Consider the following 13687-nt stretch of genomic DNA (forward strand, 5'->3'; position numbering starts at 1 on the left):
GTCCAACCATGGAGCCAGTTCCCCAGTCTGTGGATCAGGGGAAAATGTTAATTTTCAACTAAATGAAAATTGATAAATAAAGAAAAAAGCAAAATCAAACTTGTATCAAGTGCTGTTTGATCCCATTTCTAAAATACTATATTAGGACATCAAGCCACTATAAACCAAAGTATCCATTCATCTGCATTCTTCAGTTTTAGTTCTGGTGCTGCCACAGATATACTTTGGAAGAGATGGAAGGGCTACCTGATTTTTTTTTCCATCATTGGTACAAGAAAGAGTGTGATGTTTAACTACATCAGAGACTTGTTTTAAGGTTTCAATTAATGGCATTTGAAAACCTATAAAAAACTCATCAAGCAAGACTCCATCCCCCAACCCCCTCATATTTCACAGGAAGACTTTTCACACCAAAAATTGGTTTTGTAATTCCAACTCCCCCTCCCCCAAACTCTTGACATTTTACAAATAGTTGAGGTTGTGGTGCATAGGTGAGCAACTCCCCACAATGATTCTTTGAGAATGCTTCATTATCTCTTCTTATTTCATCCTTAATACCAAAGAAGTCCACATCATAAAGATTGCCTCTTCTTTCCTTCCTCGTCCTCACATTTGATTTTCCCAAGGGAAGGACAAATATCACTCTTCAATAAAAATGGAAGGGGTTGTTCAGAACAATAATTCAAGAGTCTCCAGCATGTTACTCATGAGTTCAGTAGAGAAGCTAACTAGCATACAACTGCCTGAAGCCCTGCTCTTAACCAATTTCCGTCAGCCAATCCTGTCCAACCAATGTTGTTATATTTGTACGAGCCTCTTAAAGAGCCAATATCCTTACACCCAGCCATTAGCATTCTTAGTTTTCAAAGCTGTTACCTGTGAAGTTTTTGGTTGAAATTGTGTGTGTATCAAATACCAGATTCCAATTTTAATAGGTATCTTAAAGATAGATCACTGGGAAACATCAGTTAACATTTTGGGATGTTGCGCACACAATGGAAACTCTTTTTGATCACCCACACAGGCACAATTATAAAGAGGAGCTTGAAGAAAAGCTGCAAAGCACATTTTTGCTCTTTGTGTGATTTAGAGGACAGCTGCCTTGTGAAATTAAATTATTTAGAAAGAAAAAAGATTGATCTGTAACCTGTGGCAAAGAACCTGGCAGGAACTATTGATAGGAACTTGATATAATACTAGTCATAAAGAAAGAACAAATAAGCCTCATAAATGAACATATACCTTACAGCGGTCTAAAAGGAATTAACAGAACATGAAGAGAAAAAAAATATTAGCCTGTTGCCTATGTCATAGGGTACCCCCAGAGCTTCCCCCCGCTGTCCCACTACTTGTCCCAAGAAACAGACCAATATTTACCCTGGGATAACTCCTCATCCCTGAAAGTCTCAGCTCCACTGCCTGCCATTGTACTGGACCTCACAGCTGTAGCAGGGGAATCTCTTCCAATTCCAGGTGGTTTCCTTTTGTGTTGTGAAAGAAATTTTAGGTAACACTATCCATAGAATGGCTTAGCCTGGAATATCACTTGCTCACCCTTCACCACAGGCAATCCATTAGGAGGCAACACAACAGAAGTATATACTATGCAAGAGAAAAGAATAATGCAAGCATAGCTGACCTTAAACATGAAGATGGAACAAAACACAAGTAAAAGTGTCTTACCCTCTTATATGACTACCTCCTAATCCTTCAGAGAGACCTGCCAGTATTTTCAGAAATCAGCCTTTCAGTCTGCCAGCCCTGACTTCTGAGGACTTGGATCCTTCTCCTACCTGGGAAAATACAAAGACCCTGATCACCTGACAGATAGCTCTTAAAATATCTCCAAGTCAACCCCTCTTTCCCCCCAAACTCAGCATTGACGCAATTCCTCATGAGTCCCAGAATCTTACAGAAATTTCTTCTCCTGGAAGATCTGGCATTCCTCTGAGCACTTCTCTCAGATAGCAAAAGCTATTGAGGCATATTTTTCCCATTACAAGCAGGCAATGCCGTGTGTGCCCATCCCAATAATGGCTCCATTTGCAATTGGGAGTGATACTTGTCTTTGCCCTAGAACAGGAGAAACTTAGCAGTTTTATATACTACCTTTTCCTAAGTATGCATATTTCCATTCCTTTGACTAAACCATGTTCACAATCAAAGATATATACAGGTAGCATGACATAATCTAGACAATGGTAAAATCATAGAAAATTAGGGTTGGAAGGGACTTTTGGAGGTCACCTAGTGATTCTAGTTCAACCGCCCTGCTTAAAGCAGGACCATCCCCAACTAGATCATCTCAGCCAAGGCTTTGTCTAGCTGGGTCTTAAAAATCTCCAAAGATGGAGATTCCACCCCCTCTCTGGGTAACCTGTTCCCATGTTTTACTACTCTCCTCGTGAGAAAGTTTTTCCTTATATTTAACCTAAGCTTCCCTTGCTGCAACTTGACAACAATGTTCCTTGTTCTGTCATCTGCCACCACTGAGAGCAGTCTAGCTCCATCTTCTATGGAACCAGCCTTCAGGTAGGATCCTGGTTTTCTCTGACTTTTTTTTTTTTAAATCCCCAATTTTTGGTTAAAAAAAGTAACCCCCAATCCACAATTTTTCCATGATCAAAATGAAACACCACTATATATATACTATAAATGGAAACATGTGGATTGGGGGTTACTTTTATTAACCAAAAATTGGGGATTTTTTTAAAATCAGAGAAAAACAGGATCGGTGCTCATGAGATTTCTTTTGATCCAATCCTCCAATTTGTTGAGGTCTCTCCAAATCCTAGCCCTACTCTCCAGTGTATCTACTACTTCCTCCCCCCCCCCCCCCACACACATTTTGGTGTCATCTGCAAACTTGCTGAGGGTGCACTCTATGCCATCTTCCAGAATGTTGATGAAGACACTGAAAAAAACTTGACACTGGCTACTAACTAGACACTAAGCTGTTGACTACTACCCTCCGAGTCTGATGATCCAGCCACTTTTCTATCCACCTTACAGTCCATTCATCAGACCCATACTTCCTTAGCTTGTGTGCAAGAATTTTGTGGGAGACAGTATCAAAAGCCTTGCTAAAGTCAAGGTATATCATGTCCACTGCTCCTCCTGCATCCACAGAGCCAGTCACCTCATCATAGAAGACAATCAGGTTGGTCGGGCAGGACTTGCCCTTGGTGAATCCATGCTGACTGTTTCTAATCACCTTCTTCTCTTCCAAGTATTCTGAAATGGATTCCTTGAGGACCTGCTCCATAATTTTTCCAGAGACTGAGGTGAGTCTGACAGGTCTGCAGTTTCCTGGATCCTCCTACTTCCCTTTCTTAAAAGGAAGACTATATTTGGCCTTTTCCAGTCATCACTTTTTTTTTTCCAGTTGCTTAAAAATGGATTCCTTGAGGATCTGATCCATAACTTTTCCAGGGACTGAGGTGAGGCTGACCCATTGGTAATTCCCTGGATCCTCCTCCTTCTGTGTCTTAAAGATGGGCACTATATTTGCTGTTTTCTAGTTGTCCAGGACCTTCCCTGATCACCATGAGTTTTCAAAAATAATGGTCAGCGGCTCTGCAATCACAGCAGCCAACTCCCTTATCACCCTGAGGTGCATCATGTCCACTCCCATGAACTTGTACACATCCAGCTTTTCTAAATAATCCTAACTAAGGGGTAGGCAACACCCAGCACACATGCCAGAGTGTGGCACATGAAGGCATTGTGCTTGGCATATGTGCCTTGGGGTGGACAGTGGGGAAGAGGCCACGGCTGCAGTGCCACAATAAGGTTCAGGTCCCACGCAGCTTCCCTGCCACCTGCTCCTGGCACTCCAACATCTTAAAAATCAAGCTTGCCAGTGTTTTTGGCACTCTGCCCAAAAATATTGCTGATCCTTGCCCTAACCTGTTCTTTCACCACTGCTTACTGCTCACCTCCTTCCCAAACTGTGCTGCCTGGTGCAGTAGTCTGGGAGCTGACCTTGCCTATGAAGACTGAGGTGAAAAAGGCATTGACTACTTCAGCCTGTTCTGCATCCTCTGTCACTAGGTTGTCTCCCCCATTTAGTGAAGGATCCACACTTTTCCTAACCTTCCTCTTGTTGCTGACATACTTGTAGAAAACCTTCTTGTTACCCTTCACATCTCTAGCTAGTTTCATAGTAGCTAGGGTCAGGAGGGACCTGAACAGATCATCTAGTCTGACCCCCTGCCACAGGCAGGAATGAATGCTGGGTTCACAAGACCCCAGACAGGTGATCATCCAACCTCCTCTTGAATATGCCTAAGGTAGGGGCGAGGACCACTTCCCTGGGAAGTTGGTTCCAGATTTTGGCCACCCTAACTGTAAAACATTGCCTTCTGATCTCCAGCCTAAACCTATTCTCCATCAGCTTATGACCATTGTTCCTTGTCACCTTAATGCGCTGTAATCTGTGCTACTGTGCATTAGTGCAGATTAACACTTTTATGTGATGCTTAATGCCCATTGGACTAATCTACTGCACATTAGAGCATTAGCATGGTTTTTGCCAGCTGCCAGTACTGGATCTAGGGGCCTCTAAATGTCAGCTGCCTGACTGGAAGTGATCGCAAACCAGCAAACTGCAGGCCCGCAGAACTGGGCGGAGAGGCCGTGGCTCCTTCCACAGGGCCCGTGGTCGAGGTTTGGTCCACCCCTCCCCCGCCCAGGGGTGGAAGTATCTTTACCTCTGTTTCAGCTGGAAATTCCAGCTGCAGGGCTCCATGCGGTGGTCTGCAGCATGCTAGGCCGCAGCATGGAAAGGTTGGGAATCCCTATTTTAGGCTCCCCCCCACATATAATCTGGCTCTGCCAGCCACACTTATTCACACTAGAATTATTACAATGGGCATTAAGTGTCTTCTCTAGACACACCCACTGATTTCCATTTGCACTCTTTCCCAACTGCAGAAATTTATTCTGGTGCCTGTGTGAGTTATGAGGATCTAATAGATGCACTTAAAAAAAAAAATCATAGGCCATTCAGCAGTTCCATGGAGAAGGCAGTATCCCCTGGTCTCATGATGTGAACCAAGCCTGGGATAGACTTTGGCTGGTTATTCTCTGGACACTATTCCCCAAGACTTGAGCTCTCCCTGTAAGGACTGGGGCATAAGTGGTCAGCCTAGTTTACAGACCATCAAGACAGGGTAAGATATAGGAGCTAGAATCCAAAGTACCCAAACTGACAGGGACTTCCAGGAACACAGTCCAAGTCACAGGCTTAATCAGGGTTCTGGAGTCAGAGACTGAGTTACCAAAGTCCAGAGAAATTTCTGAACAGCCAGAGTCCAGAGGCAAGCAAAGGTCGGAAGTCAGATAACCAAGAGCACAGGCTCCAGGGAAAATTCTTTTTATTTATTATGAAGTATCAAACAGCTTCATTCTTCTCCTGTTTTAACTTTGAACATTCTGTTCATCAGCTTCCAACCCCTTTCCCTTTTACTCCCATTTCACTATAACCTGCTTTCCCCCTTGAACCCTTTGCCCTACCTTCAAAACCATATACAAAAATGAATAGGCCAATAACACTGTTTTTGCCATGACCAGATTCTGTTTCACAGAGTACCACTATGGATACCACCCTAAGTACCACCCCCGCCCCCTCAGCCTACTTTTATACCCCGCCTCCTGCCACACCACTTCAAGAAACAATGTCCATGTAGAAATTGCACTGACAATAAATAACCAATTTAAAGGTGTAAAATCTACAGTAAAATATATACATAAATCCCTTAAAATAGTATTCCTTATCACATTAAATACATAAAAGCATAAAACACACATCCTTGTGTACATTCTATAAGTTAACATCTCAAACACTAAGTTTTTTGTTATTCCTTTAAAAAAAACATGTAAACCCATTCCTTTCATCTGTGAAAACTGAGGCCCAATATCCTCCTCAAGTAAAAATCCCCTGTCTTTTTTCTTCCATTTTTTTTCTCTGCTTCTTCCTGCGTGAACTCTATTTGCTCCTGGGTGCTATATTTCATTTTGCTCTGTCTACGTTTCAAACAATATTTGACCACAAAAAACAGGTTCTTAAAAATCAGAAGGTTGTGTGCCTTCCACAGGCTCATTTTAAAGCTGATTAAATGTATCCTTAAAAAGATGCTCTCTGGCCCTTTGGGGACGCTCCTGTATAAAACAAAATCTTCTGTGAGGGCCTTTGTACACCCTGTTTTGGCCTAACACTCTGCACCAAACTCTTTGTGAAAAAACAATGCCAAAACATGTGGGCTGTGCATTCTTCCCTCCCACACATTTCTCATGGGCAATGAGGAGTCCTACCCAAGTGTCACATGTTTTGGATTGCTGTCACTGGCAGGATGCCTCAAGTCATCATCCGTGCCAACTCCACGTTCCCCTGCCAGCTTTTTGTCTGCGATCCTCATGTGACAATTTCCAGAGAAGATTACACACAGGGGAAATAGTCCATCACCCTTATGGATTCCATTGTTTTCCTATGGTTTCTAAAAAACTGCTGATTCCCACTCCTCAAGACTATACCTTTTAAAAATATTTTCTATTCATGCTTGGTGGACTGTGGGCCTCTACAATCATGGCTGGTAAACTGAACATTTTAAAACTCTCTACTTCTTTAAAAGCTATCCTGCGTTGGCTGCACACTTTTGCTTGCCCAAAGTAAATCACATATCCATGATATATACCTAGCATGATCACTGGGGGCAGATGCTGGACCTCTCCTGAGTTCACTGGGTCTGCTTTCACTAACACCTCACCCTCCATGCTCCTGTCTGTATGCCAAAAAAACTCCTATACTTTGTCCGCAAATTCCACCCGCTCACGATCCATTTCTATGTTCCTGTGTCATCCAGTTTAGCTTGGTCTGATTGTGACCACCCATTCTCTCACCCTCCCTGAACCCACAAACTTTATCCACTTTCATTCTAGTCTGTTTTCTTCTTCTCAGTACCTTTCCCAAAATTGTTCATATGCTCTGCTATTGCTAAAACTCAACTCTCACATTCTGTTATTTTGAAGTATTATCAAGCTATTCAGATCCCAAGGCTGCACTTTCAGGACACTCATACAACGTCATAGCAAAACTCATACCATGTTATCTGTGATCTCTCAGTCCCCTTCGTTGCACCCAGAATTTCTCATACCATTACTCCCTGCCACCCACTGTCCTCCTGCATTGGTCCATCCTTCATTAACCAAAAATTGTTGTCTCCCTGTCATGTTCTGTCCTGCATTCACCACAGGTTGCTTACCTTCTGCCATGGTCTGTCTTCCGATTGCTGTCATCTGTTGACCTGCTGCATATGCTGCTGGAAGAACCCAGGGCTGACGCTGGCCCCGGCTGGCAGCAGCAGCCTGCTGTCATCTCGCACGAAGATCCAGGGGCCTGCGCCTCCCAGGAGGGCTGCAGAGCTGTGCCAGACTCTTCCCAGGGGGTGCAGGCCCCCAGATCTACGCACAGGGTGATAGCATGCTGCCGCTGCTGGCAAGTGATACTAGTTTTGCTTTGAACAGTTTGAGGTGCAGTTCCACAAAAAAACCCTACACCTATCTCCTTGAAACATGGCAGGCTTTATGCCCACAGAAAGGGCTACCATCCCTGCAATTTTCATCCAAAACAGGGAAGAAATGACAAAGTTATAGGCTATAATGGGGAATCACTAAAATGCCTATGGCCGAAACGGCACTGAAACTCCAAAACAGATTCAGCTGAATTGAAACGGGACAGTGATCTGAAACGAATCACTGTCCCTCCGAAATGAAACATAGTAATTTCACACAGCCCTAAAATCCTATTTGTGAAGATGACTTCAGCATTTAGGAGTCTAGATGTTATTGAAAGTCAATGGGACATAGGTTCCTAATCCACCTAAGAGCTTTGAACTACTTTGAACATTGCACTTTTAGACTCTGAAGTGTCCACATGGTCTCTGAAAATGGAACTTAGGTGCCTTTAAATATTTTAACCAATATAAATGATAAAGAAAACCCAGAAAATATTGATACCACCAATTAATGAAATACTTTAACAGAGACAACCAGGAAAGTGCAACCAGCATGGTGTGGGGAAAATTTCAGCTTTGTAGCACTGCAGCACCTGAGCTTGAAACCAGGTAGAGATAACTATGTTTTAATCAACGATCAGAAATACAATAAACATTTTATCATCTAAATTTAGGTGTATTGCTAGTCCCTAGAATGGAAAAGCTATCAGTGTCTGATGTCTAATAGTAGTAGTGCTCCTTCCGGTGTAGTAAATCATAGTACAGGAAAAAAATGCATCCAGAAAGTGTTATTTGGTCAATTTGGAGGTTATGGAAAATGCTAAATTATGCATTTTTATCAAAATCTTGTATAACATAGGGCCCACCTCATTACTGATACCTCTAGATGAGAAAAGGAAAGTGATGATGAATTCTGATGGATGATATGTCCAGTCCTGCTAGATGAAACACTAGGCATTTCTCCAGTCTGTGGGGAAATTGGAGAAAATATTCAGGTCAGGACTCACTCTGAAAAACAGAGGGTGAAACAGAGGGTGAAATGAAACATCTATTCATCCCCCACTATTCAAATTAAATCATTACCATTGTCTCCTACCTCTTTTCTTCTAAATTTAGAAATCTCTCTTTAACTTCGTTTTTATTCTAAGGATATGGAAGCTTCTTTTAAAAAAATGTATTTTAAATGTTCCAATGCTTCCCTAACATAAACTTTGGCTTTCCAGAGGACTTTTAATTTTTGTTTTGACCAGAGTGTTAACATGGGAAAGGAGACTCAAAAGAAAAACTGAGGAAACTACTATTATACACTTAAATGTAAGATGGTAGAATCTACTTTACATCAGTAAATCGTTAAAAGCACTAAAAAAAGGAAACTCCTCTGCTTCTCAAATGCACTTAGCTTAAGCTTTACACTTAACCACTTGAATCTCATAACTTTTGTGGCATTATTTCTGTAGGTCACGGTTCTTCTGTTGAGATTTTCTTTTTCACATGTAAATAACTTTCAAATTTGATTGCAATCAGGCCAGTGTACTAAGTACCAGATCATAACACTTCCATAAATGCTGGTTCAGGCCCTAAGTGAGTCTAGTGAAGTCTTCCCCACCCTTCCCCTAATATTTTGACAAAAAGAGAAGACATATACAATTCGGGAAGTGAATTTGGCTTATAGATTTTAAAGCTGAAATTACATTGCAGGAAAAGGAATGTTAAACTCTTGTCTCCTACCTCCTTTGAAAGGGTTGCAAGCTTAACTGTGGGGCAGTGGCTTCTTCTCCATCATAGAACATTGTTAAAACCATTAACAGCAGAACACTCCTCAGTATCTCTCTTAGCTTGTGACATCTTTTCTCAGCTTAACTCCTTGGACCTTAAAACATTACATGAACAAAGAATGGAAAACAAAACGTGACTAAACAAAACACGAGGACTGCATGAGATGACAAGAAATTAGAATTCAATACGTGGATTTGTCCTTTGAAGAGCAGCTGAGATATGAGGAAACAGGATAACTGTTCTCAGATCTGGCACTTGAAAACTTTACTGTATTCATTTAGTTTGCATGCTCTAGCATGGTATTAGCTACTCCTAATAGGAGGTACATGCTCAGGCATATATGTATTTGACTGCTTACCACTACTTTAGTTCCTCTAGAAAGGAATGTAGATAAATATTTAAATATTCATATTCAAATATTTGTTCAGGTTTTTTGCATATTTGTTTTTGCAATGGAGTCAAAGGAAATGATTAAGTAACAACTTAACTGTTGCCAGTCTAAGTAAAAGTAAATACTTGTGCAAAACGTTTTCTCTTCAGCAACTATAGTGTTAATGAGTTAGTGTTCATTATTGCACTTCGAATTCATTCAAAGAATTGATTTTGAACTCACTTCAGTTTTGAGACAAATTCAGCTTGAGCTGAAGAGGAAGTTACCTTAACTTTCTGGTGCTAAGAATAAATACTGAAGCTATTTCAAGATGCTTGAAAAACAGGCAGAGAAACCTGCTCCTTGGATAAGCAGATCCAAGATGGCAGCTGTGATTTTACAGACCCTGAAACATCCTATAAAATCTTGTCTTGGAGGGATGCAGTACTTTTAAAAAAATGACAGCATTGAGCATCTCTACTTTAAAAATGACTCACTTTTCTAGGTTTGGCAGACTCCTACAGGAACTGCATGGAGTCTGTGTTCAAAATAGCAGCAGTAGTGACAATAAGGAATATGCCTGCTGTTGTTTTTTAAACCTTCTGATTAAAAAAGCACATTGGACTTTAAATACATGCCCTTTCCAGAAATGCAACTCCAAATAATATACTTTTTGTGAGGAGGGGAAGAAGAGAAGGAGATGCTGTATAGAAAAACAGCAGTATAAAGTGGGTGTTGGATCTTCTGAATAGTTATTCTTGCTCAGGCATTAATAGAATGAAGCCCTATCCATACCTTACAGGCAAGCACCTCCGTGACAGCTAGAGCAACTCAGATTGTCTCAGCTAAAAACCCTTCTGAAAAGGAAAGGTTTTTGACAGAGGCTGAGTATACAAGTGCTCTGCAGCTACACTTTGTCAATGATTATTTATTTTACAACAATATGCTGTAAGCAGCAAACAGTCACAAAGTAACTTCATTTTCCATGCTCATTAGGGCAATTTCAGTGATGATAGAAATCCTGTGAAGCTCACTGAAGTCACTGGGGATTTCATGTGGCATCAGTTTTTGCTCTTAGCAGTTACAGATGTCTACTGTCGCAACATCAAATGACAGCACAATTCGATCATATTTTTTGCTCCATTTTTGGTCAACGTTTTAGCAAGCTCATAAATTCCCTCTCATGCATGCCATGAATGTAATGCACCTTTGCTAAATGAAAAAAGAAAACCATAGTGGCTCTTGATAATTCCTGGAGCAAAAGATTTTTTCAAACTGAAGTAGCCTAATATCCTATTGCATCAAATACATATCTTTATCCCAAATATGCTATTTTCTGAATTAGTTGCTCAGAGCACATGTTACGGCTATTCTTATACCTAGCTTGAGATAAATGGAAGTGTTGCCTGTATATTTGCTCCTGGATCAGCCCCAATCCAGCATTATTACTTTACAGCAGCATTTACTAAGGCATTAAAAGATTTTTCTTTTCTTTTTAATAAACAAACAGCAGTATATCAGGGCCACTTGTACTTAGAAGTATAATGGCACAACACAGCTCCATTTCTGTGACACTGCATTCAGATGCCCCCACTGTTTAGTTATGCTAGATAATATACCTTACACTGGCATATCTTAGAGCCAAGTACTCTTGCAGTCTCATACCAGGATGGAATTCATGGCATTAAGATGAATGAAGGGGCTGAGAAGCAAGACATATCACTAATATATATGGTGTAGTAAATTTCTTATGCGCCTGCCACCAAGTTTTATTTGGTTAAAATCAATAGAAAAAAACTGCTACCTGCAAAAACATAAAAACAACTGCTTCAGTGTCTAAAACCATCAGCTGATCAAGATTAATACAGTAGGATACAAGCAGTTATAACTTTATATTTGTCCTGCATCAGCGTCAACCATTATGTTGGAAAGTAGAAAAGTATTTTAAGCAAGAACTGATCTGCACAGAGCAAACATTAAGACTGAAAGTATTCCTCCCAAAATATGTAAATAAGCAATAACATTTTATAGGAATGAGGATGGGTGAACCTATAACAATTAACAGGGGACAAAAGGTAATACGAAAAGCCAAGTGTAATGACTTTGCAAAATCATAATATTATGAAATCAAAATGAAATGACCACACACTGTTCACTTACAACAGTAAAGTAATCTGAAGTGGTCCCTGGAGCATACCCATACTTTAAAGAACTTACATATACCACCACAGTACGCTCTGGCAAAAGGTGTCTGGCTACAGAAGAGGATCCTCAGCTGATGTAACAGTGTCCTATTGCTTTGGGGAACTGGTGTAAATTAGAGCCACCCCCATTCTCAGTACAGATTGACCACAGGATGTGGAAGCTACAAAGGCAGCCTGCATTCACCTTTGTCCCTAATTAAAGTCTTGTAGAGATCACAGATCAGCAGAAACAGGAGATCCAGTACGTAACACTAGGAGCAGATCCAGAGCTTTCCTCCCTTTTTGAACCACACCATGGAAACAGTAATCAGTTACTTTTTTAAAGGCCTGAATCAAGTAAGAATCCTCCACATACTCTCTGCATACTCTCCCTCCTCCTCCATGCTCAGCAGCACCTCCACTCCCATCCCCTTCTACTTCTCCCTCCCCTGCCCCTGTCGTTGGCTGACCTGGGGGCAGGAGCAGCTCCAGAGCTGCTCCTGCCCATTCCAGCTGAGCTGCATGGGGGATAGTGAAAGGGACAGCAGTGGCAGGCGGGTTCCCTCTCACCAGAGGTCTGGGCAGGAAGGGAAGCCTGCACACTACCACCATTGCCCAGTGTTGGGAGAGGCTGGGAACAGTGGGTGCAGCCACCCCTGCAGTGCCAATCACTGCTCACACACATCTTTACAAGGGATCTGCCTGTGCACAACAGTACTGGGATGATGGGTAAATACTATGTAGGTAGAGATTAAATTAAAGATATTTTATAGAGCAGGAAAATTTTAACTTTAAAAGTCTGTAGAATTATTTTCCTGATTCCCTCCACTTATGCAAGGGAAAACAGAATTGGGTCCAGTCATCTCATTTCACTAAGTCCTAAATAGCACGTTGTTTGGCCAAAGAATAATGTTGTGCAGCTGTTGTTTAAATGATCAGTGAAACCAAGGTTTTCAGGACCTGCATAAATGAGGAAGGTTCAATCAGAAAATATCCAGAATTAGAAATCATCTGCATGCAGAAGCACTGAGAAATTAGCCTTTATTCAGTTACTATTTTGTTGAACCCTGGTAATATCCTGTGCACTACAGGAAGATTTCATTAATTTAGAATAGCACATAGTGGCAGATGTCAAACTCATCACCCCTGCTGTTCCTGGATGCATCTATACCAGCTTCTCTATTCCAATCCTCAACCCACATTTTCTGAATTACAAACAAACATTTCTGGTCAATACAGAAGCAAAATTTTCTACTGAAATATAATAGTGCTTTTTCAGTACCCATGAGATGGGTTATGGCCACATAAATTAGGATTGCACAGATCAAGCCAAAACTATTCACTAAAAGTAATAGTCTTATGAGTAAACATGGAGGTAGTACCAATGCTAAGATGGTGCAAAGAGACATGCTAACCAGTTAGGACATAACCTTATAGAAGAGTATAACACTCTAGTAAAATATAACTAGAGTAAGAAAACTAGTAAAACTTGAATAAGACACTGCAACACTCTACTCCCAGTTTAGTTTTTTTTTACTACTGTATGGCTCATTTCTACTACCTCTTATTTTTAAGTCCCTGAATTAGGTAAGAAATTCCCCCTCCCTCTGCCCCAGCACGCATATACTCTATCACCTAATAATAGAATTCACCATAAGACGTCAAGTGGGTAAGGTAAGTAGTAAGATGAAAGTGCTAGACTTTAGGAAAGCTGATTTCAATGAACTCAGGCGATTAGTCAAGGACGCACTGCAGAGTAGGAGTTCTGAAGGGATGGGAGCCCAAGAAGGGTGGCTGTGCCTTAAGGAAATGATCCTTCGGGCACAAAGGGAGATGATCCCGAT

General features: G+C 41.2%; 1 long non-coding RNA gene across 1 annotated transcript in view; it reads right to left on the reverse strand.

Annotated features, from left to right (window-relative positions):
• Window positions 1–499: 499 nt before the first annotated feature.
• Window positions 500–13687, reverse strand: part of LOC132250164 (uncharacterized) — a 110228-nt gene continuing 97040 nt past the window's right edge. The window contains exons 6-8 of the long non-coding RNA XR_009461788.1: window positions 9243–9384; window positions 8381–8481; window positions 500–1793 (exon numbers count right to left, since the gene is read on the reverse strand). This is a non-coding gene — a long non-coding RNA (uncharacterized LOC132250164). The remainder of the gene's footprint in view (window positions 1794–8380; window positions 8482–9242; window positions 9385–13687) is intronic.

This window comes from Alligator mississippiensis, chromosome 1, assembly GCF_030867095.1.
Source record: "Alligator mississippiensis isolate rAllMis1 chromosome 1, rAllMis1, whole genome shotgun sequence".
Classification (NCBI taxonomy): domain Eukaryota; kingdom Metazoa; phylum Chordata; order Crocodylia; family Alligatoridae; genus Alligator; species Alligator mississippiensis.